Consider the following 23438-nt stretch of genomic DNA (forward strand, 5'->3'; position numbering starts at 1 on the left):
TGAACCAGCGACATCCACATCCCGTAAATGAATAAAAAAATAGTCCCACAAACAGCAATGCGATAATGATCAGTTAAGCTGTTCTTGTTGATGTTCATTGAGAGATAAATATTGGCCTGGATACTTGGGATAACTCCCCTGATCTTGTTCAAAATAGTGCCATGGCAGCTTTTACCTCCATTTCAGCAGGTAGCTGGGTCCTTGATTTAACATCTCATTCAAAAGACAGCACCTCTAACAGCGCAGTACTCTGTACTGCACAGGAGGGTCAGCTTTGATTTTTATGCACAAACTCTGCACTGGGACTTTGAAGCCAGAACACTGTGGCTCAGAGAGGAGTGTGTTATCAACTGGGCCAAATGTCCCATGACTTCTCACTTTACCCTGTAGAGAGAGGTCTTGGGTAGCAATGGCAGGTCTCCAGCTAATAAAATCCACAGGAACTGATTGAAGTGTGAAAGCAAACAGTGTTGTTCCATTATGTAATTCACTGGCCCAAACTACCACTTATAAAATGTATTTCCTGTGGTTCTACTATACTATACCACCTCACATAAATGCAACTTTACACTCTATGATCAACTGTAAAAGCTATATTATATTTGGGCTTTTGATATTGGGCCACATTATTTAAAATTTACATCCTTATTCATAGTCAGCAGAATGGTCAAATGCCTCTTGAGAACTGAATTACATTTAAAACCACAAAGGAGTATTAAATCTCTCTGCTAAGAAGTGTTCCAATAGAAATATATGTGTTTTTGTAAAATTAATCCCTTCCTATATCAAGTGACATGCCTTAAATAAAATAACCAGTGGGTACCTGTCATAAACAGAATTGGTTCCATCCAATATTGAACCTCATTCGTGCAATATTTTCTGTACTTTGTTGTTTCTCATTGTGTACATATTGATCCCTTAACATTCAGACAAGGAGTATCACTTTTGTCTCCCTCCCTAAACAATTCCTTCAGTAGATGGATTGGTAGCATAATGGTTAAGTTACTGGACTAATATACCAAAAATCAAAACTAATTATTTGGAGGTCGAGTTCAAATCCCACCATTACGGCTGGGAAATTTAAATTCTGTTAAATAAATCTGGTGTCATGTCTCAGAGTATGCTGTGAACTTTCAGTCAATACTTTTAAAAATTGGGCATGCACAGAAAATTAAAATGGCCATGTCTGAAGCTCAAAATACCAAATGTTTCAAGTCTTAAGTGAGTACCTTATTGAATATGAACATTCAAAGCTACATGGGGGATTTAGTCATCCTTTTGTTTAAGAATGGATGAACTGAAAAGCACTGTAGAATTGCAGCCGTCTATCTCTTGGAGAACATCAACACTCAATGGTTGTTAGACATGTGTGAATGCATCCTATCAACCTCCTACTGTTTTATGATTGTTTCCTTCATCAAAACAAAATTGGGGGATCTCAAAGTGACAACAATAGCACAGAATATTGGAATCAACTACACACCATCCTTGTGTTTGGAAAAAGGACTTGAACTTGTGGAAGTCACATGAGGGAGCCATGTTTTGCAATCTGCTTTTGAATCAGCACAATTGAAAGCTATGAAAATGTACATCAGAAATAAAGCCAAATTATAATAATAATAATCTTCATTAGTGTCACAAGTAGGCTTACATTAACACTGCACTGAAGTTACTGTAAAAAGTCCCTAGTTGCCACATTCCAGCGCCTGTTCGGGTACACAGAGGGAGAATTCAGAATGTCCAAACTACCGAACAGCACGTCTTTTGGGACTTGTGGGAGGAAACCGGAACACCCGGAGAAAGCCCACGCAGACACGGGAGAACGTCCAGACTCCGTATAGACAGTGATCCAAGCTGGGGATTGAACCTGGGACCCTGGCGCTGTGAAGACCCTGGCGCTGTGCTAACCATTGTGCTACCGTGCCATAGTCTTAGGCACCAGACATGACAAAGGCAACTCTGCACAATCAATCAATCAAGTCCTTCCCACCAGCATCAGCGCTACAATTGGGAGAGTCGTCCCCTGGACTAGTGAAGCAATAAACTGTCACACCCATCAAATCATAACTTATAGCCAATGTCCCAGACTCCTTCATCACCATTTCTGGGCATGTTCCGTTCACCAGCAGGACAGAATTGACCAAACATAGAAGTACAGAGGTATACAGTTAGGAAGGAATGAGACTGGAAGTTCTCATATTGATTCCAGGTCCTATGAAGCCTCACAGCATTAGGTCAAACATGGGCAAGGAAATCTCCTGCTGATTGCCACTTAACACCACTGCCCTCCTCAGCTGACTCCATGTTGAGAACCATTCGGAGGAAGCATCAAGGGTGGCAAAGGCACAGAATGTACTCTGGGTTAGGGACTTCAATGTTCATCACCAAGCGTGGCTTGGTAGCATCATGACTGAGCGAGCTAGTCAACTTCTTAAGTACACATCTGCTCGACTGGGTCTGTGGCAGATGGTGCAAAAATGAACAGTCGTGAACAATTGACTTGACCTTGTGCATCTTTGTTGTCGCAGAGGCATATGTTCATGACAATGTTAGTAGAAGTGACTATCATACAACTCCCGTGGAGATAAAGTCCCATTTTCACTCAGAGGATACTTTCCATCATGTTGAATGCCACAACGGAAGATAGGAAAGGAGCAGTCACCTTGTTGGGAGTTTTCTATAGGCCCCCCAATAGTAGCAGAGATGTGGAGGAACAGATTGGGAAACAGATTTTGGAAAGGTGCAGAAGTCACAGGGTAGTAGTCATGGGTGACTTCAACTTCCCAAACATTGAGTGGAAAGTCTTTAGATCAAATAGTTTGGATGGGGTGGTGTTTGTGCAGTGTGTCCAGGAAGCTTTTCTAACACAGTATGTAGATTATCTGACCAGAGGGGAGGCCATATTGAATTTGGTACTTGGTAATGAACCAGGGTAAGTGATAGATTTGTTAGTGGGGGAGCATTTTGGAGATAGTGACCACAATTCTGTGACTTTCACTTTAGTAATGGAGAGGAGTAGGTGCGTGCAACAGGGCAAGGTTTACAATTGGGGGAAGGGTAAATACGATGTTGTCAGACAAGAATTGAAGTGCTTAAATTGGGAACATAGGCTGTCAGGAAAGGACACAAGTGAAATACAAAACAAAGAACAAAGAAATGTACAGCACACGAACAGGCCCTTCGGCCCTCCAAGCCCGTGCTGACCATGCTGCCCGACGTAACTACAATCTTCTACACTTCCTGAGTCCGTATCCCTCTATTCCCATCCTATTCATGTATTTGTCAAGATGCCCCTTAAATGTCACTATCGTCCCTGCTTCCACCACCTCCTCCGGTAGCGAGTTCCAGGCACCCACTACCCTCTGTGTAAAAAACTTGCCTCGTACATCTACTCTAAACCTTGCCCCTCTCACCTTAAACGTATGCCCCCTAGTAATTGACCCCTCTACCCTGGGGAAAAGCCTCTGACTATCCACTCTGTCAATGCCCCTCATAATTTTGTAGACCTCTATCAGGTCGCCCCTCAACCTCCGTCGTTCCAGTGAGAACAAACCGAGTTTATTCAACCGCTCCTCATAGCTAATGCCCTCCATACCAGGCAACATACTGGTAAATCTCTTCTGCACCCTCTCTAAAGCCTCCACATCCTTCTGGTAGTGTGGCGACCAGAATTGAACACTATACTCCAAGTGTGGCCTAACTAAGGTTGTATACAGCTGCAACATGACTTGCCAATTCTTATACTCAATGCCCCGGCCAATGAAGGCAAGCATGCCGTATACCTTCTTGACTACCTTCTCCACCTGTGTTGCCCCTTTCAGTGACCTGTGGACCTGTACTCCTAGACCTCTCTGACTTTCAATACTCTTGAGGGTTCTACCATTCACTGTATATTCCCTACCTGCATTAGACCTGCCAAAATGCATAACCTCAGATTTGTCCGGATTAAACTCCATCTGCCAAATCTCCGCCCAAGTCTCCAAACAATCTAAATCCTGCTGTATCCTCTGACAGTCCTCATCGCTATCCGCAATTCCACCAACCTTTGTGTCGTCTGCAAACTTACTAATCAGACCAGTTACATTTTCCTCCAAATCATTTATATATACTACGAACAACAAAGGTCCCAGCACTGATCCCTGCGGAACACCACTGGTCTCAGCCCTCCAATTAGAAAAGCATCCTTCCATTGCTACTCTCTGCCTTCTATGACCTAGCCAGTTCTGTATCCACCTTGCCAGCTCACCCCTGATCCCGTGTGACTTCACCTTTTGTACTAGTCTACCATGAGGGACCTTGTCAAAGGCCTTACTGAAGTCCATATGGACAACATCCACTGCCCTGCCTGCATCAATCATCTTTGTGACCTCCTCGAAAAACTCTATCAAGTTAGTGAGACACGACCTCCCCCATCACAAAACCATGCTGCCTCTCACTAATACGTCCATTTGCTTCCAAATGGGAGTAGATCCTGTCTCGAAGAATTCTCTCCAGTAATTTCCCTACCACTGAAGTAAGGCTCGCCGGCCTGTAGTTCCCTGGATTATCCTTGCTACCCTTCTTAAACAGAGGAAAAACATTGGCTATTCTCCAGTCCTCCGGGACATCACCTGAAGACAGTGAGGGTCCAAAGATTTCTGTCAAGGCCTCCGCAATTTCCTCTCCAGCCTCCTTCAGTATTCTGGGGTAGATCCCATCAGGCCCTGGGGACTTATCTACCTTAATATTTTTTAAGACGCCCAACACCTCGTCTTTTTGGATCTCAATGTGACCCAGGTTATCTACACACCCTTCTCCAGACTCAACATCTACAAATTCCTTCTCTTTGATGAATACTGATGCAAAGTATTCATTTAGTACCTCGCCCATTTCCTCTGGCTCCACACATAGATTCCCTTGCATATCCTTCAGTGGGCCAACCCTTTCCCTGGCTACCCTCTTGCTTTTTATGTACGTGTAAAAAGCCTTGGGATTTTCCTTAACCCTTTTTGCCAATGACTTTTCGTGACCCCTTCTAGCCCTCCTGACTCCTTGCTTAAGTTCCTTCCTACTTTCCTTATATTCCACACAGGCTTCGTCTGTTCCCAGCCTTTTAGCCCTGACAGATGCCTCCTTTTTCTTTTTGACGAGGCCTACAATAGCTCTCGTTATCCAAGGTTCCCGAAAATTGCCGTATTTATCCTTCTTCCTCACAGGAACATGCCGGTCCTGAATTCCTTTCAACTGACACTTGAAAGCCTCCCACATGTCAGATGTTGATTTGCCCTCAAACATCCGCCCCCAATCTAGGTTCTTGAGTTCCCGCCTAATATTGTTATAATTAGCCTTCCCCCAATTTAGCACATTCATCCTAGGACCACTCTTATCCTTGTCCACCAGCACTTTAAAACTTACTGAATTGTGGTCACTGTTCCAGAAATGCTCCCCTACTGAAACTTCTACCACCTGGCCGGGCTCATTCCCCAATACCAGGTCCAGTACCGCCCCTTCCCTAGTTGGACTGTCTCCATATTGTTTTAAGAAGCCATCCTGGATGCTCCTTACAAACTCTGCCCCGTCTATACCCCTGGCACTAAGTGAGAACCAGTCAATATTGGGGAAGTTGAAGTCTCCCATCACTACAACCCTGTTGTTTTTACTCTTTTCCAAATTCTGTCTACCTATCTGCTCCTCAATCTCCCGCTGGCTGTTGGGTGGCCTGTAGTAAACCCCCAACATTGTGACTGCACCCTTCTTATTCCTGATCTCTACCCATATAGCCTCACTGCCCTCTGAGGTGTCCTCCCGTAGTACAGCTGCGATATTCTCCCTAACCAGTAGCGCAACTCCGCCACCCCTTTTACATCCCCCTCTATCCCGCCTGAAACATCTAAATCCTGGAACGTTTAGCTGCCAATCCTGCCCTTCCCTCAACCAGGTCTCTGTAATGGCAGGATTGTGGAACTTGTTCAAGGAACAGGTACTACGTGTCCTTGATATGTATGTCCCTGTCAGGCAGGGAAGAGATGGTCGAGTGAGGGAACCGTGGTTGACAAGAGAGGTTGAATGTCTTGTTAAGAGGAAGAAGGAGACTTATGTAAGGCTGAGGAAACAAGGTTCAGACAGGGCGCTGGAGGGATACAAGATAGCCAGGAGGGAACTGAAGAAAGGGATTAGGAGAGCGAAGAGAGGGCATGAACAATCTTTGGCGGATAGGATCAAGGAAAACCCCAAGGCCTTTTACACATATGTGAGAAATATGAGAATGACTAGAGCGAGGGTAGGTCCAATCAAGGACAGTAGTGGGAGATTGTGTATTGAGTCTGAAGAGATAGGAGAGGTCTTGAACGAATACTTTTCTTCAGTATTTACAAATGAGAGGGGCCATATTTTTGGAGAGGACAGTGTGAAACCGACTGGGAAGCTCAAGGATATACTTGTTGGGAAGGAAGTTGTGTTGGGCATTTTGAAAAACTTGAGGATAGACAAGTCCCCCGGGCCTGACGGGATATATCCAAGGATTCTATGGGAAGCAAGAGATGAAATTGCAGAGCCATTGGCAATGATCTTTTCGTCCTCACTGTCAACAGGGGTGGTACCAGGGGATTGGAGAGTGGCGAATGTCGTGCCCCTGTTCAAAAAAGGGAATAGGGATAACCCTGGGAATTACAGGCCAGTTAACCTTACTTCGGTGGTAGGCAAAGTAATGGAAAGGGTACTGAGGGCTAGGATTTCTGAGCATCTGGACTCTGCTTGATTAGGGATAGTCAGCACGGATTTGTGAGGGGTAGGTCTTGCCTTACAAGTCTTATTGTATTCTTTGAGGAGGTGACCAAGCATGTGGATGAAGGTAAAGCAGTGGATGTAGTGTACATGGATTTTAGTAAGACATTTGATAAGTTTCCCCATGGTAGGCTTATGCAGAAAGTAAGGAGACATGGGATCGTGGGGAATTTGGCCAGTTGGATAACGAACTGGCTAACCGATAGAAGTCAGAGAGTGGTGGTGCATGGCAAATATTCAGTCTGGCTCCCAGTCACCAGTGGCGTACGACAGGGAAGAGTTCTGGGTCCTCTGCTGTTTGTGATTTTCATTAATGACTTGGATGAGGGAGTTGAAGGGTGGGTCAGAAAATTTGCAGACGATACGAAGATTGGTGGAGTTGTGGATAGTAAGGAGGGCTGTAGTCAGCTGCAAAGAGACATAGATAGGATGCAGAGCTGGGCTGAGAAGTGGCAGATGGAGTTTAACCCTGAAAAGTGTGAGGTTGTCCATTTTGGAAGGACAAATATGAATGCGGGATCCAGGGTTAAAGGTAGGGTTCTTGGCAATGTGGAGGAGCAGAGAGATCTTGGGGTCTATGTTCATACATCTTTGAAAGTTGCCACTCAAGAGGATAGAGCTGTGAAGAAGGCCTATGGTGTGCTGGAGATCATTAACAGAGGGATTGAATTTAAGAGCCATGAGGTGATGATGCAGCTGTACAAAACCTTGGCAAGGCCACATATGGAGTACTGTGTACAGTTCTGGTCGCCTCATTTTAGGAAGGATGTGGAAGCTTTGGAAAAGGTGCAAAGGAGATTTACCAGGATGCTGCCTGGAATGGAGAGTAGGTCTTATGAGGAAAGGTTGAGGGTGCTAGGCCTTTTCTCATTAGAACGGAGAAGGATGAGGAGCAACTTGATAGAGGTTTATAAGATGATCAGGGGAATAGATAGAGTAGACAGTCAAATACTTTTTCCCCGGGTGGAACAAACCATTACAAGGGGACATGAATTTAAGGTGAATGGTGGAAGATATAGGGGGGATGTCAGAGGTAGGTTCTTTACCCAGAGAGTAGTGGGGGCATGGAATGCGCTGCCTGTGGAAGTAGTTCAGTCGGAAACATTAGGGACCTTCAAGCAGCTATTGGATAGGTACATGGATCACGGTAGAATGATATAGTGTAGATTAATTTGTTCTTAAGGGCAGCACGGTAGCATTGTGGATAGCACAATTGCTTCACAGCTCCAGGGTCCCAGCTTTGATTCCGGCTTGGGTCACTGTCTGTGTGGAGTCTGCACATCCTCCCCGTGTGTGCGTGGGTTTCCTCCGGGTGCTCCGGTTTCCTCCCACGGTCCAAAGATGTGCAGGTTAGGTGGATTGGCCATGATAAATTGCCCTTAGTGTCCAAAACTGCCCTTAGTGTTGGGTGGGGTTACTGGGTTATGGGGATAGGGTGGAGGTGGTGACCTTGGGTAGGGTGCTCTTTCCAAGAGCCGGTGCAGACTCGATGGGCCGAATGGCCTCCTTCTGCACTGTAAATTCTATGATTAATCTAGGACAAAGGTTCAGCACAACATCATGGGTCGAAGGGCCTGTTTTGTGCTGTATTTTTCTATGTTCTATGTTCTAACCACGGTGTTAAATGGGATAGATTCAGAACAGGTTGCACAGATCAAAACTGGACATCATTATGTTGTGGACCTTTAACATCAGCAAAATAGTATTCCACCATAAGAGCCGGTGCAGACTTGATAGGCTGAATGGCCTCCTTCTGCACTGTAAATTCTATGATTCTGACATTATTATCCATCAATATTATTACCGGCAAATCAGGGGACCAGCCCTCAATCGTGTAGGACGTAGAAATGCATACTAAGAGCTTCACCCGAGATACCAAAAATGAGGTACCAATCTGGTGAAGCTACAAAGAATCACATGCATACTAAACAGCAGAAGCTAAGCACTCCCACAACAAATGGATTAGATATGAATTCTCTGCAGTCTGCCACATCCAGTCATGAATGATGGCAAACAATTAAACAAGGTGGCTCCACAAATATCTTCATTTTCAAACAATGGTGTCTATTACGATCCCAGACCAGATCCCAACAGTGGCTCGGATACTGGACCAAAACCCCAATATTTTATTTTGTAAGACTGCAGAAAGAATATTTCGCTGCAGGAGTGATTGCACAAAGAAATCGGGATTTGGTATTTTAAAAGAAACTTTATTATTAACACACTATTAGACCACACCTGAAAAAAGCTGATAATTACCCCTTGAACAATACTACACAATATAGCAAGTACAATACCCTTAATTACCACCTCTATTCCATATTAAAAAGCAAGAAAGGAAAAAACATACAGTTCTCAATCTGTCCTACAGCCCAATGGCACAGATTAATACTTGCTTTCCAGAACATCTGTTGGACCTTCTGCAGACTCTGGTTAGATGTCTTCAAAAAACTGTTTGAATGTTTACTTCAGCTTGCCGCTTGTCCTCAGACAAGTCTGCTATGCTTTAAATACTATTATTCTTTTAACTGTCCTACTGTGAGAGCAAATTACTTTACTTGTGATCAAAAAGAGTAGCCAGATTAGAATTGAACTCAAAAAAGCTCTCTCAAAATGTCTGAATACCTTAGCTCCACACAGCAATGACACCATCTCTCCAAGCTGAAAAAAAATGACCTCCCCAGGCTGAAGGCACATTATCTTCCCAGGGACTCCCCCCCCAGTCAAACAACATTGCATTAGCCCAGGCTGTTTTCACTTCTGGCTCCTAAAAGCTTTCTGGTCTTACAAAACAAAACTTGTTTAAAAACATGAATACTGTAGTCAAAAACTCTAACCCCAGACTTTTAAATGTTCATAATCCAATATATCTAAAAGCCTGCATTTGTCCCAGGGAGCCCAGCACTAGTGTAAAAGACCAGGCTGAAACATTTGCAACCATCTTCAGCCAGAAAGGATAATCCATTTTGCCTCCTCCTGATGATCCACCATAACCCGTGCAAATTTGATTCACTCCTGTGATGAAGGAATATCTGAACACAGTGGATAAAACAAAGACTGTAGGGCCAGACAACATCCTGGCTGTAGTGTTAATGATTTGTGCACCAAACTCGGCCCACCATAAACCATGCTGTTCCAATACAGCTACAACATAGACATCTCCCCGACGATATTGAAAATTGCCCAGGTATACCCTGGCTACTTAAAACAGGGGACATTTGATTGAACCAATTACAACTCTATCAGTACTCTCAATCCACAAAATAATGGCCGATATTCCTATCATGCGGCACTTACTGAGCAACAATCTGCTCACCAATGATTGGTTCAGGTTCCACTTGACCTCATTTACAGCCTTGGTTCAAACATGGATGAACAAGTTGAATTATAGAGATGAGGCGAGATTCACTGTCCTTAATATCAAGGTAGCATTTGACCAAGTGTATCATCAACGAACTCTAGTAAAATTGAAGTCAAGGGGATTATGGGAAATTTTCCACTGGCTGGAATATTTCACACAAAGGAAGACGGTTGTGGTCGTTGGAGGTCAATCATCTCAACCCCAGTAAATCACTTCAGGGGTTTCTCATGGTCGTATCCAAGGCCCAACCATCTTCAGCTGCTTCATCAACGGCCTTACCTCCATCATAAGGTCAGAAGTGGGAAGATTGGCTGATGATTATGCAATGTTCAGCACCATTTGAAACTCCTCAGATGCCGAAACAAAATCTGGAAAAACACTGTCTGCTGGCTTGTCCGTTTTTGGGACTAAGTACCAACGGCGTTGTGAAAACAGTCTTTTACGCCAGGAAAACTGGTGTCAAAAGGCCACTGATTCGCCGCTTTGCTGGGGGCTAGCAGGGAGCCGTCATAGAGCTTGCAGCTCTAGCTCCCGATATGGCCCCCAGCATATCTGGGTCAGAGGCCGCGCCGTGCTCCATGGCAGACTCAGACCTGGACAGGCAAAGTAGCGTCGTATAGGTGTTCCCCCCAGAGCACCCCGTCGGGTGCTCTCTGGCCCTAGCCGACCCATCAGCTCTATGGGCGCGTTCCAGCACAGCCAGTGCCATCTTTTTGGCTGGGATAAGTGTGTGTGGGGAGTGTAATGTGTATGTGCGGCAGCAGTTTGTCAGCCTCCCAAGTGCCAATCACCGTTTTTCATTGGAATTGATTGTGTTCCATGCGGCATTGGTGTTAGCCCCTTAATTGTGGCAAAATCGGTCCAGGTGTGACGCCAGTTTTTCTGTCGTGCAAGTGCACAAATTCTACCTTGGCGACAACACTCTGTCTCAGAAATGGAGAATTTCGCCCCTTTACTTTTGTTGAGGGACAATGTAAATATGTTTTTTTCCAGAGATATTTCATCACAAATTGAAGAACTTAAAAGGAATTGTCCGTCTGTTTTGTAGGGTTGTGTTTTCAGTCTGCTGCATTTATATTAAATGGTTTGATATTTTGCTGTTGCTCCCTTGCATCGTAAATCTTTCATTGTTAAAAATCGTCTCATACATCAGTTTTTGATTGGAATGGCTGACATCAGTAGCACAAATTGCACAGACTGTCCAGTTACAAAATCCCATATACTGGAAACTCATTAAATCACTGATTTTGGGAAGCAGAAGAGCTGAAATTTGCAGTGAGAATGAGGAAAAACATTGGGGGCAAACCCAAATAAAAAACGAGATTTAAACTGACATGCGGTACTATACCAACAATAAATTAATCTACAGTTCTGCTTGGATAAGATGATCAAATATCATTTTACCACATTCTCCGACAGAGAATCATCTAAATATTTATCCACTTTAGCATTTTCCCAGTACAAAGTCTTACAACACCAGGTTAAAGTCCAACAGGTTTGTTTCAATGTCACTAGCTTTTCCTCAGGTGAATGAAGAGGTATGTTCCAGAAACACATATATAGACAGATTCAAAGATGCCAAACAATGCTTGGAATGCGAGCATTAGCAGGTGATTAAATCTTTACAGATCCAGAGATGGGGTAATCCCAGGTTAAAGAGGTGTGAATTGTGTCAAGCCAGGACAGTTGGTAGGATTTCGCAGGCCAGATGGTGGGGGATGAATGTAATGCGACATGAATCCCAGGTCCCGGTTGAGGCCGCACTCATGTGTGCGGAACTTGGCTATAAGTTTCTGCTCGGCGATTCTGCGTTGTCGCGCGTCCTGAAGGCCGCCTTGGAGAACGCTTACCCGGAGATCAGAGGCTGAATGCCCTTGACTGCTGAAGTGTTCCCCGACTGGAAGGGAACATTCCTGCCTGGTGATTGTTGCGCGATGTCCGTTCATTCGTTGTCGCAGCGTCTGCATGGTCTCGCCAATGTACCACGCTTCGGGACATCCTTTCCTGCAGCGTATGAGGTAGACAACGTTGGCCGAGTCGCACGAGTATGTACCATGTACCTGGTGGGTGGTGTTCTCACGTGTAATAGTGGTATCCATGTCGATGATCTGGCACGTCTTGCAGAGATTGCCATGGCAGGGTTGTGTTGTGTCGTGGTCACTGTTCTGAAGACTGGGTAGTTTGCTGCAAACAATGGTTTGTTTGAGGTTGCGCGGTTGTTTGAAGGCAAGTAATGGGGGTGTGGGGATGACCTTGGCAAAATGTTCATCGTCATCAATGATGTGTTGAAGGCTGTGAAGAAGATGACGTAGTTTCTCCGCTCCGGGGAAGTACTGGACGACGAAGGGTATTCTGTCGGTTGTGTCCCATGTTTATCTTCTGAGGAGGTTGGTGCGGTTTTTCGCTGTGGCGCGTTGGAACTGTCGATCGATGAGTCGAGTGTCATATCCCGTTCGTACGAGGGCATCTTTCAATGTCTGTAGATGTCTGTTACGCTCCTCCTCGTCTGAGCAGATCCTGTGTATACGGAGCGCTTGTCCATTGGGGATGGCTTCTTTAATGTGTTTAGGGTGGAAGCTGGAGAAGTGGAGCATCGTGAGGTTATCCGTGGGTTTGCGGTAAAGCGAAGTGCTGAGGTGACCGTCCTTGATGGAGACGAGTGTGTCCAAGAATGCAACTGATTTTGGAGAGTAGTCCATGGTGAGTCTGATGGTTGGATGGAACTTATTAATGTCATCGTGTAGTCGTTTCAGTGATTCTTCGCTTCAGTGATTCTTCGCCTTGGGTCCAAAGGAAAAAAATGTCATCGATGTATCTGGTGTATAACGTCGGTTGAAGGTCCTGTGCAGTGAGTAGGTCCTGTTCAAACCTGTGCATGAAGATGTTAGCGTATTGGGGTGGGAATTTGGTCCCCATGGCTGTTCCGTGCGTCTGGATGAAGAACTTGTTGTCGAAGGTGAAGACGTTGTGATCCAGAATGAAGCGGATGAGTTGCAGAATTGCATCTGGAGATTGGCAGTTGTGGGTGTTGAGTACTGAGGCTGTTGCAGCAATGCCGTCGTCATGGGGGATGCTGGCGTAGAGTGCCGAGACGTCCATTGTGACGAGGAATGTTCCTGGTTCAACTGGTCCATGGGTGCTGAGTTTCTGCAGGAAGTCCGTAGTGTCGCGACAGAAGCTGGGCGTACCTTGTACGATGGGTTTCAAGATGCCCTCGATGGTTCTCACACAAGGTCCCATTGCCTGAAACGATAGGGCGGCCTGGTGTGTTGGCCTTATGTATTTTCAGGAGGCAGTAGAGATCTCCGATGTGGGGAGTACGTGGGATGAGAGCACGTAGGGTGCTCTGAAGATCTGGATCCAAGGTCTTGATCAGTCTGTTAAGTTGGTGGATGTGTTCCTTGGTCGGATCTGCGGGTAACTGTCTGTAGTGTTCTTGGTTGTTCAGTTGTCGGTATACTTCTTTGCAGTAGTCCGTTCTGTTCAGTACGACAGTGGCCCCTCCTTTGTCTGCTGGTTTGATGACGATGCTGCGGTTGGTCTTGAGAGCGCGGATGGCATTGCGTTGTGCTTGGGTGACGTTCGGGGCTGTCTTGTGAATGCGACTGATGAATCTGGCATTGACGCGACTCCTGACGGCTTGAGCATACATGTCGAGTCTAAGGCAGCATTTTCCCAGGCAAAGCAAAGGCTAGTTCATGCAAATATAGCCTGGATCGATCTGGATTCCAGTAATTAAAAAATGTCTGTGCTTAACACTGACTGCATTTGTCAGAACCTCAGTTGACATTCCATCCTACCCAACTTCATTATGTTTCGGAACACCATGACGTAACATACAGCACATCCACACAGTGGGTAGATATTCATCCAATTAATGGAATGAAATTAAACTAAGCAATAAAATCTTTGAAATGGGGAAAATTGTATTTTTACTGTATTTGATCGTCTATAAGAATCAATTGACATGATATGCCTTTCTGAACTATCTGGTCAATGTAAAATATACATGACTACTGCTGTTCAAGGCCATCATGGCCGGAAATCTCCAGCCGTTGGGGTTCACCTTTCCCGGCGGCAGCACACCCCTGCCCGCGGGATTTACCAGCAGCATGAGGTGGCTTCCAGGGAAATCCCATTGTCAAGCAATGGAGAAAATCCCCGTGCCATCGAACGGCACACTGCCAAGATACAGGCAGCTGGGGGACTGGAGAATCCAGACCCATATCTTTTTCCTTGTTTGCAAGTGGGGGCCTAAATTTTAGCTTCGAGGTATGTTCCATGTGGACGTGTGAGGATTCCCGAATGCCCCAGAGTTTTCAACACTTTTACATTTTTTTCTTTCAATTTCCGACCCATGATCGATAAGCTAGAGGCCTTTCAGGTGGAAAATCCTACAGGACAAGGTCACAAGGTAGCCCACATTTATATTCTGGGAGAACTGGATCACAGAATCAACTATATTAGAGTCATATTATGCCAAGGAATACAATGCCACCAATGGGAAGTTACTGCAGTTTGATTCATCAAAAAGTATAATTAAGTTGCTTCGCAAGTTTATTTTACCCTTTATCAAAATTGGCAAGTGTTTCCACGGGCAGAATTTTCCACCCCTTTAGTGGCGGCAGACACAGCCCGCCGTTAGCGGGATCTTCCAGTCTTGCTGCAGTTAACAGGTTTTCCCGTTATTCACACCCTCTGCTGCCAAGGAACCCAAGGCGGGGGGGTCACCATTGGCGGGACTGGAAGATCCCGTGGGCTGGTGTAGTAATATTGTCACTGGACTAGTAATCCAGAGACCCAGAAGCTTCTGGTAACCTGGGTTCATATCCCACCCTAGCAGCTGGTGGAGTTTGAATTCAATCGAAATATGGAATTAAAAGTTTATTGACGACCATGAAATTGTTGTCACTTTGCTAAAAAACATCTGATTTACGAATGTCTTCACTGGTCTGGACTGTATGTGACACCAAACCCACTGCAATGTAGTTGACTTTTGTAACTGCCCTCTGAAATTAAAGATGAACAATAAAATGCTGGTCTTGCTAGCAATGCTCAGATCCCATTAAATAATTTTTCTTAAAATCACACAAGCGCGTTAGTCGTGAAGGAAGGTCACAGATCTGAAATATTAACTCCATTTCTCTCTCCACTGCTGCTGGAGCTAACTATTTCCATCACTTTCTGTTTTTACTTCAGCCCATGTTGCTCAATATAGAATTTCTGAACAGCGATACGAGTGTAAAAATGTATTGCAACTGATAAAAGGGGTGTACAAAAAGAGATTTTAATGAAAATCTAAGGTTATCAGAAAATCTCCTTCCAGGTTTTTGAATTTCTCTCAATGTCATCTTAAGAGCTGTACTGAATATCTGATACCTTAAGTAACTGATGGATCCTGAGAAAATGCAATTTTATATCCATCACGAGAACGGATTTAACAGTGAAAGAAAAATTCAACACTTTTCCCATGTTGTTCCCAATAAAATGCAATAGAAAAATTAAATATACTGGATAGGATGTCCCAAATTGCCCAAACAGCGCGAAGCAACTTAAAAGCTGCCAAGCCTAAAGGGGAAGACCTTTAAGAAGGCCTTTTTGTGGAGGTGGTGGGCGCGGAGGCATCAACGTGGCATGCAAACCAGGGAATAGAAGCTACAACTTCTTCTGTCCATAAGACAAGTAGCATTATTTCTTTAAGTCTAATGATGACCACAAAACCATTGTCCATTGCTGTAAAAACCCATCTGGTTCACTAATGCCCTTTAGGGAAGGAAATCTGCCATCCTGACCTGGTCTGGCCAAAGCAATGTGGTTGACTCAGAACGGCCCCTCAGGGGCAATTAGGGATGGGCAATATATGCTGGCACAGTCTGTGCCCCCAACATCCCACGAACAAATTTTTTTAAAATGACAACAGCATTCTGTTCAACAAAGACAGGAGGCTAATTCAGTCAATAGCTTTGTTTAATCTTTTGCTCAGTGCATTTTCATTTTAAGACTTTGTAAGCTACATTCTCGAGACACGGGAGGTAGTGGAAGGAAGACTCTTTCCCCCCTCCCCGCGTTGCATTCTATCAGCAAGTAAGGTGAACTGAAATATCATCAGAGGCAAAATCTTTGTTGATTTCCCCGAACTCAAGTTAATTCAGCACCCGATGGTTGGACAGCTTCAGAAATGTCACAGCTAACACTTGAAATGTTTTTTGACACTGAAAACATTAGGCATACTACACTCGAGTAACACATCCAGTCAAACAGTTGCAGTAAAAACACCAAGATATACATACACTCAGCTCATCAATTGTAATAAGTTGAATAATTAACGCCAACCTGGGGGGTAAAAATAGTCCCGTTTCTAATCCGATAATTTAACTTGACAACTGGAAAATACCAGTGGAAATCGTATTCCTAAAAGCATTAATAAAACAATTTCCAGAAGGGCAGTCAAAACAAAAAGATTCATTGAATTGGAATCCAACATTTCAGCTAAATATACCAAATGCACTGCCTGAGAGAGTGGTGGAGGCAAATTATATCAGAGCATTCAAAAAAGAAGTGAACAGTTTTCTGAAAATGAAGAATGGGCAGGGTTATGGGGAGTAGGTTGGAGAGTGGTGATCAGTGAGTTATTCATTTAGAGAGCTAATGCAGATACAAATGACTTCCTTCTTCACAGAAACATTGGTGAATATGAGGTATAATATTATGAGCCAAAAAGCATATTCAATGCTGTAAGTGTTACGACCCCCTGGGCTAGTGCACAGTCAATTCCAGTCCCACTTGACCTGGAATCGCAACACAATTGAATGAACCAATAAAAAATACCCAAAGTCTTTGGCCCTTGGCTGTCCAATAATTACAGTCACCAGGTTTGTAAATTTAAACACAGTTACTTCAAAAACTATAATGAAATAGGATACACGTACACACACACTAACTTCAAATTGCTTTCAGTTTAACGTTTTCACTGTTAGTTTCATTCAGGTCTCCGCAGTTTCCAAAATACAGCATCTTTCTTGAAGAGAACAAGGGGGACAGAGAGCAAATCCTTCCCTTTTAGCATCCAGGATTCGTGCTCCTTTCCTTAGTTCCGAAAATCACTCCACTCAGGCAGGATCCAATCACCACCTGTTGCTGGGTAGAATATAGCCTTTTGACCAATTCATTGGCCACTAGCCAACCAATGGGTGGGTTGACAGTGGCGGGACCAATCGAACCAGGCCTTTCCCCAGTGTGAATTCGCTGGTGATTCAATAGGTTGGATGAACGAGTGAATTCCTTCCCACACACTGAGCAAGTGAACGGCCTCTTCAATCGAACCAGGTTCCACCCCATCTCTCAGATGCCAAAAAGCCAGGGTTTTGCTGTCCGAAGCAGAGTGTTTTCTTTTGTAACTTTTGAATTCCTTATTTCTCCTGCTCGACTTTAAGATATATGTCCATTAAGCATCCATGGATCAAAATGATAATAGCAAAAATAAAGGACGAGGAAAAGAGGGAACCAGCAGGAATGAACCTTATATAAGACCAAGTGCATAGCATTGACGATTTCAAAAAGATATGCACAATCTTAAGACTAGGTGTGAAGACAGATACAAGGATCGAATTTAGAATGGTAGACCAGGAATACATTGGATGACAGGGACCCTAATGAACATTACTGCCTTGACAGTTTATATTAATGAACCACTCAAGGTTAACATGGAGGATAAATCAGTGTTCATTTTAAAACAACAGCTCCATTGCTCATCTTTACGCTATGCTCAGATTATTCCCCAAATAGATGAGAAATTCTACTCACAAAATTATAAGAGATCATAGAATTTATAGAGCAGAAGGAGGCCATTCGGCCTATCGAGTCTGCACCGGCCCTTGGAAAGAGCATCCTACTTAAGCCCACGCCTCCACTCTATCCCTGTAACCCAGTAACCCCACTTAACCTTTTTGGACACAAAGGGCAATTTAGCATGGCCAATCCACCTAACCTGCACATCTTTGGACTGTGGGGGGAAACCAGAGCACCCGGAGGAAACCCACGCAGAAACGGGGAGAATGTGCAGACTCTGCACAGACAGTGACCCAAGCTGGGAATCGAACTTGGGACTCTGGAGCTGTGGAGCGACTGTGCTAACCACTGTGCTACCATGCTGCCCTTGATGAACAAGCAATGATCAAAGGTTTTATTAGAAGCTGCTTATTTCTCTAAACTTTGTGCTGCTTTTAAGTGAACCCTTTTCCTATGCTTGGTCCAGATCTTCCGGTCTTCAGATCATCAGAGACTGGATGTACGAGCCAAGATGCAGGTTGGGACCCTGCAGATGTTCCGGTGTGCTGACCTACATGGAAATTTCCTGGGAAGTTTGAACTTCTGATGGGCAATTTTCCTACACCCTGGGATACTTGGCAAAGTCTCCGACTTAGTGACTTCTGTGGTATTTGCCCGAATACCTACCTATAAAATGTTAAATCCTAATCTAACTCCTGAGTAACTACAGAACTGATCCCCCAATCATTCAAACTGAATCCCTTTCGCCCCTCCCCAACCCAAGCCCCCTTCCCTCTCCGACCCACCCACTCTACCAATGTTATCACCCAATGCCCATTCATTCATTCATTCATGCATTCACTCGCCAGCATTCACACTTACCTTTTACCTTGCGGGCAGCTCGTTCTATTTCTCGTGTTCCCCCCAGCACAACAATGTTACAATGTAGTTCTTTGTGGGGCTGTATGTTCCACATTTCTGAAGAAACAGAGTTCAGAAGACACAGGCCAGAAATGCGGAGCACCATCCAGCCTTCAGGCCTAGAGAAGTTTAAGTGGCTATCCGACGATGATTGCCACTTCACGGAAGATCCGGACAATAGCACTAGTCCAAGATTTTGCATCCAAAACAGGTATAGGGCTAGTTTAGCACAGCGGGCAAAACAGCTGCTTTGTAATGCAGAACAAGGCCAGCAGCATGGATTCAATTCCCGTACCAGCCTTGCCAGAATGTGGTAACTAGGGGCTTTTCAAAGTAACTTAATTGAAGCCTACTTGTGACAATAAGCGATTATTATTATTATTATAACAAAGCCAACTCTTCAAATTGGTTTTGTACCCAATTCTGAGCTACTTTCAAGATCAGTAGAAACCCAGGGCATTTTACTTGTCACCAGCTGAGTAGGGTTAAACGCCCCCCCGGCCCCTTCCAGGAAACAATATAAAAGAGTGGTCCAGGGCTAATGGCCAGCAGTAAAATAAGGGCCCTCTGGCAAGAATGTTACCTCTTACCACCATGCAGGGGTACTGCAACTGTTTCACCATTCTTTAGAGGGGACTTATTTGTTTTGATTTAGATTTGGCTCATGTACCAAGGTACAGTGAAAAGTATTGTTCTGCGTACAGTCCAGGCAGATCATTCCAAACAAGAAAAACATAGGGATTATGACAATTACAAAAAGGAAATACATAGACATAGACATCGGATGCAGCATACGGAGTGTAGTGCTACAATAGTAGGGAAAATGTGTGGAGAGATCAGTTCAGTCCACAAGAGGGTCATTCAGGAGTCTGGTAACAGCGGGGAAGGAGCTGTTTTCGAATCTGTTGGTGCATGTTCTCAGACGTTTGTATCTCCTGCTGGATAGGTTGGAAGAGTGAATAACCCGGGTGGGGGGGTCTTTGATTATGCTGCCTGCTTTCCCAAGGCAGCGGAAGGTGTAGACAGAGTCAAGGAGAGACTGGAATGATGCCATCAATATGCCCAAGAAGCCAATCACGTTAAAAAGGATTTTCACAGCCGCTAACCAGGGAACAAAATGCAGTAAAATAAAATGGTTTAAACTAAAAGAATGCTTCAAATAGAACAAATGAAGGATTAGAATGTACGAAGGGTGGAATTTCCCAATCTCGTCAGCAGCGGGTTTAGTGGCAGGCGGGCGCAGAAAACCTGGAGAGAAGCCAAAAGTTGGATTTTCACTCATGGGAAAACAAGTTGGAAAGTTTCCTCTCACCACCTTCTTGGCAGGATGATGGAGGGTCTGCTTTCCTGCCGATCCAGGTCTGGAATACCATCTGCATGCATTAGCACCTATGCACCTATGTAAGATTGCTGTTCATAGACTACAGTTCTGCCTTCAACACCATTATCCCAACAAGACTAATAACCAAACCCCGCAATCTTGGACTTGACCCCTCCCTGTGCAGCTGGATCCTCGACTTCCTCACCAACAGACCGCAATCTGTCAGGATAGGCAACAGCACCTCCTCTACAATAGTCCTCAACACCGGGGCCCTGCAAGGATGTGTGCTCAGTCCTCTACTGTTCTCCCTATACACCCATGACTGTGTGGCAACATTTAACTCAAACTCAATCTATAAGTTTGCGGATGATACGACTGTGGTGGGCCGCATCCCAAACAACGACGAATCGGACTACAAGAGGGAGATAAATCACTTGGTTGCATGGTGCACCGAAAACAACCTCTCTCTAAATGTTGGAAAGACCAAGGAAACGATCATCGACTTCAGCAAGCGCAGCACGACACTCATTCCCATCTGCATCAATGGCTCCGAAGTGGAGATGGTCGATTGCTTTAGGTTCCGGGCGGTCACCATCACCAACAGTCTGTCCTGGTCCACTCACGTTGATGCAACAGTCAAGAAAGCCCAACAACGTCTCTACTTCCTGCGGAAGCTAAAGAAATTTGGCATGTCTGCATTGACTCTCACAAACATCTACAGATGTGCGATACAGAGCATCCTATCCGGCTCCATCACTGCCTGGTATGGCAACTGCTGAGTCAAAGATCGCAAGAAACTGCAGAGTGTGGTGAACTCAGCCCAATGCATCACACAAACTTGCCACCCCCACATTGATTCTGTCTACACCTCTTGCTGCCTCAGGAAGGCAGACAGCATTATCAGAGACCCCTCCCACCCAGGCATTGCCTTCTTCCAGACCCTTCCATCAGGCAGAAGGTACAGAAGTCTGAAGACTTGCACATCCAGACATGGGAACAGCTTCTTCCCCACAGCTACAAGACTCCTCAATGACTCCCCCTCGGACTGATCTGTCCCCTGTAAGAACACTATTCACGACGCCCTAGGCTGCTCCTGCTCATGTATTTGCTTTGTTTGGCCCCTTGTTCCACATTGTAACCAATCACTGTTTTGTCGATGTACCATTTGTCAATGTTCTCTGTTGATTATTTTTGTGTCTACTATGTATGTACTGTGCACGTTCCTCGACCGCAGAAAAATACTTTTCACTGTACTTCGGTACATGTGACAATAAATCAAATCAAATCAAATCATATCACAAATACTCTTGAAAAACAACTCGCCAAAATCACATTCTCCCTCCCAATTACATGCAATGGTTGGAGGAAAGTAGTCTGGCCTGACTCACAACCAGATATAAGTGATGTACAGCTCTACACCTTCCACTTCGAGGTGAGAGCAACATGCAAAGTCTACCTGCTCCAGTGCTGCTCCAGCACTGCTCCAGCGCTACTCCAGCCATCAGAGATGCCAAAGCAACAATGCTAGGCCAAATTATTGTAGGTATCTGGCTGGGCTTCTCATGTGGGGACCTTGGCTGTGCAGTAGGGCTGCTCATGTTGGTTGGTGTGTTTCTCGACGAGAGCATTCATATTATGCTTCAGGTCTCTGGCAGAACTGCACTCTAAAACAGGGGCCAGCATGGTGACCTGGCTTTGGGGGGCAGAGATGTGCAAAATGAGGTGAAAGGTCTAGGGAAGGTGGTCATGGTTGGGTGGAGAGGTTTGAGGAACAATGGCAGGCAGAGAGATCATTGGAGATTGGAGCCTGACAATGGAAGATGAGAATGCAGACACAGAAGGAGGGGTGGGAAGGTGGATCGGAATCAATTCCTAGGATGGAAGGGGATGAACACGGAATAGGAATTGTGGCGCAAGACAGAAGGACTCAGGTTTGAATCCTACCATGACAGCAGGTGAAATTTGCAATCGATTGCACACATAAAGCTTTGAGAGCTCGATGGTAGCAGCCCCTGATTTTCATTAACAGGAAAAAGTTCCACTCCCTCAATATTCAGTTGCTGTGTGATCATCAGAAGCACATCCTGCACATTTGGCTCGGCACCCTGGGGTACTCATGACTCTTACATTCAGAGTTACTCCCACGTTCCACTGAATTCGAAGGGCCGCAGTACCTACAGGGCTGGTTGCTTAGTGATAAGCGGCACCTGCTGAAAGTACGGCAGCCTCGCCTTGTCCTGAAAACGCCTCAGGGGAGGGATGCAATGCGGCGCACTGTGCGACAAGATCCATAATACAACAGCCCACTGGCATTCTGAGGATGCACTTCCGATGTTTGGACCACTCAGGTGGGGCTCTCCAGAGAGGGTGTCCCGCATCAACAGGTGGTCTGTTGCGCACTGTACAACCTGGTGCTTCTAAGGGGAGATCACTTGCCACAGGGAGACATGGAGAAGGTTGAGAGCTCCTTGGATGATGAGGACCTGGGATTACAAAAAGATTGATAAAGATGATGATGCCCCCAGACTGGCACAATGCAGGAGATATGCCCATGACCCACTGATTGCGATAAGATTCCAGCAGGAGTAAGGTCCAGGCAACATGAACCGAGTGCACATCTCCCATCCCTTAGTATTGTGCTAATGCTTGGAAAGGCCTTTACAAGCAGTGACATTGAGAGAAAGATCTGCATACGTCCTTGGACCAGCAACCATCGTGTGACACCAGGCCCTACTCTTTGGAGAGTTCAGCAGCCAAAGCTGCATGTAGTCAGTCTGGGAAGTGGGAGACAGCTCTCTAACGCAAACTCCGCATTGAGTAGACTTGTTGCAGACATAACCACCTGTTGTAGGTGCGAGAACCCAACTCAATCAGCAGGAAGCTCATCACTAATCCCACCCCAAATAATTGAGATGTGCTAAATGACTACTTTGCATAGGTCTTTAACGAGAAAGAAGTTTCTGCAAGATTTGGTGCGCAAAAAGATATTCAAGACGACAAAATGAAAACAGAAAATGTTGGAAACACAGCAGGTGTGGCAGCATCTGTGGAGACAGAAATGGAGTTAGCGTTTCAGGCCTGTGACCTTTCATCGGAAGTTTTAATAAACAATCAGCTGGTGGACACTTCAGGGGATCATTTTGTCTTCTGATTCTATTTTATTGGCGGGGGGGGGGGGGGGGGGGGGGTGGTGGTTAGCGGTGAAGATATTTGACCTCCACAACTCTCAACAATGAGGTTCAGGCCTCCAGGAACTGAAGATCAATCAATCAATCTCCAGGACATTGCAGTGTGCAACCCTTGAGA

This window comes from Scyliorhinus torazame, chromosome 10 (assembly GCF_047496885.1).
Source record: "Scyliorhinus torazame isolate Kashiwa2021f chromosome 10, sScyTor2.1, whole genome shotgun sequence".
Classification (NCBI taxonomy): domain Eukaryota; kingdom Metazoa; phylum Chordata; class Chondrichthyes; order Carcharhiniformes; family Scyliorhinidae; genus Scyliorhinus; species Scyliorhinus torazame.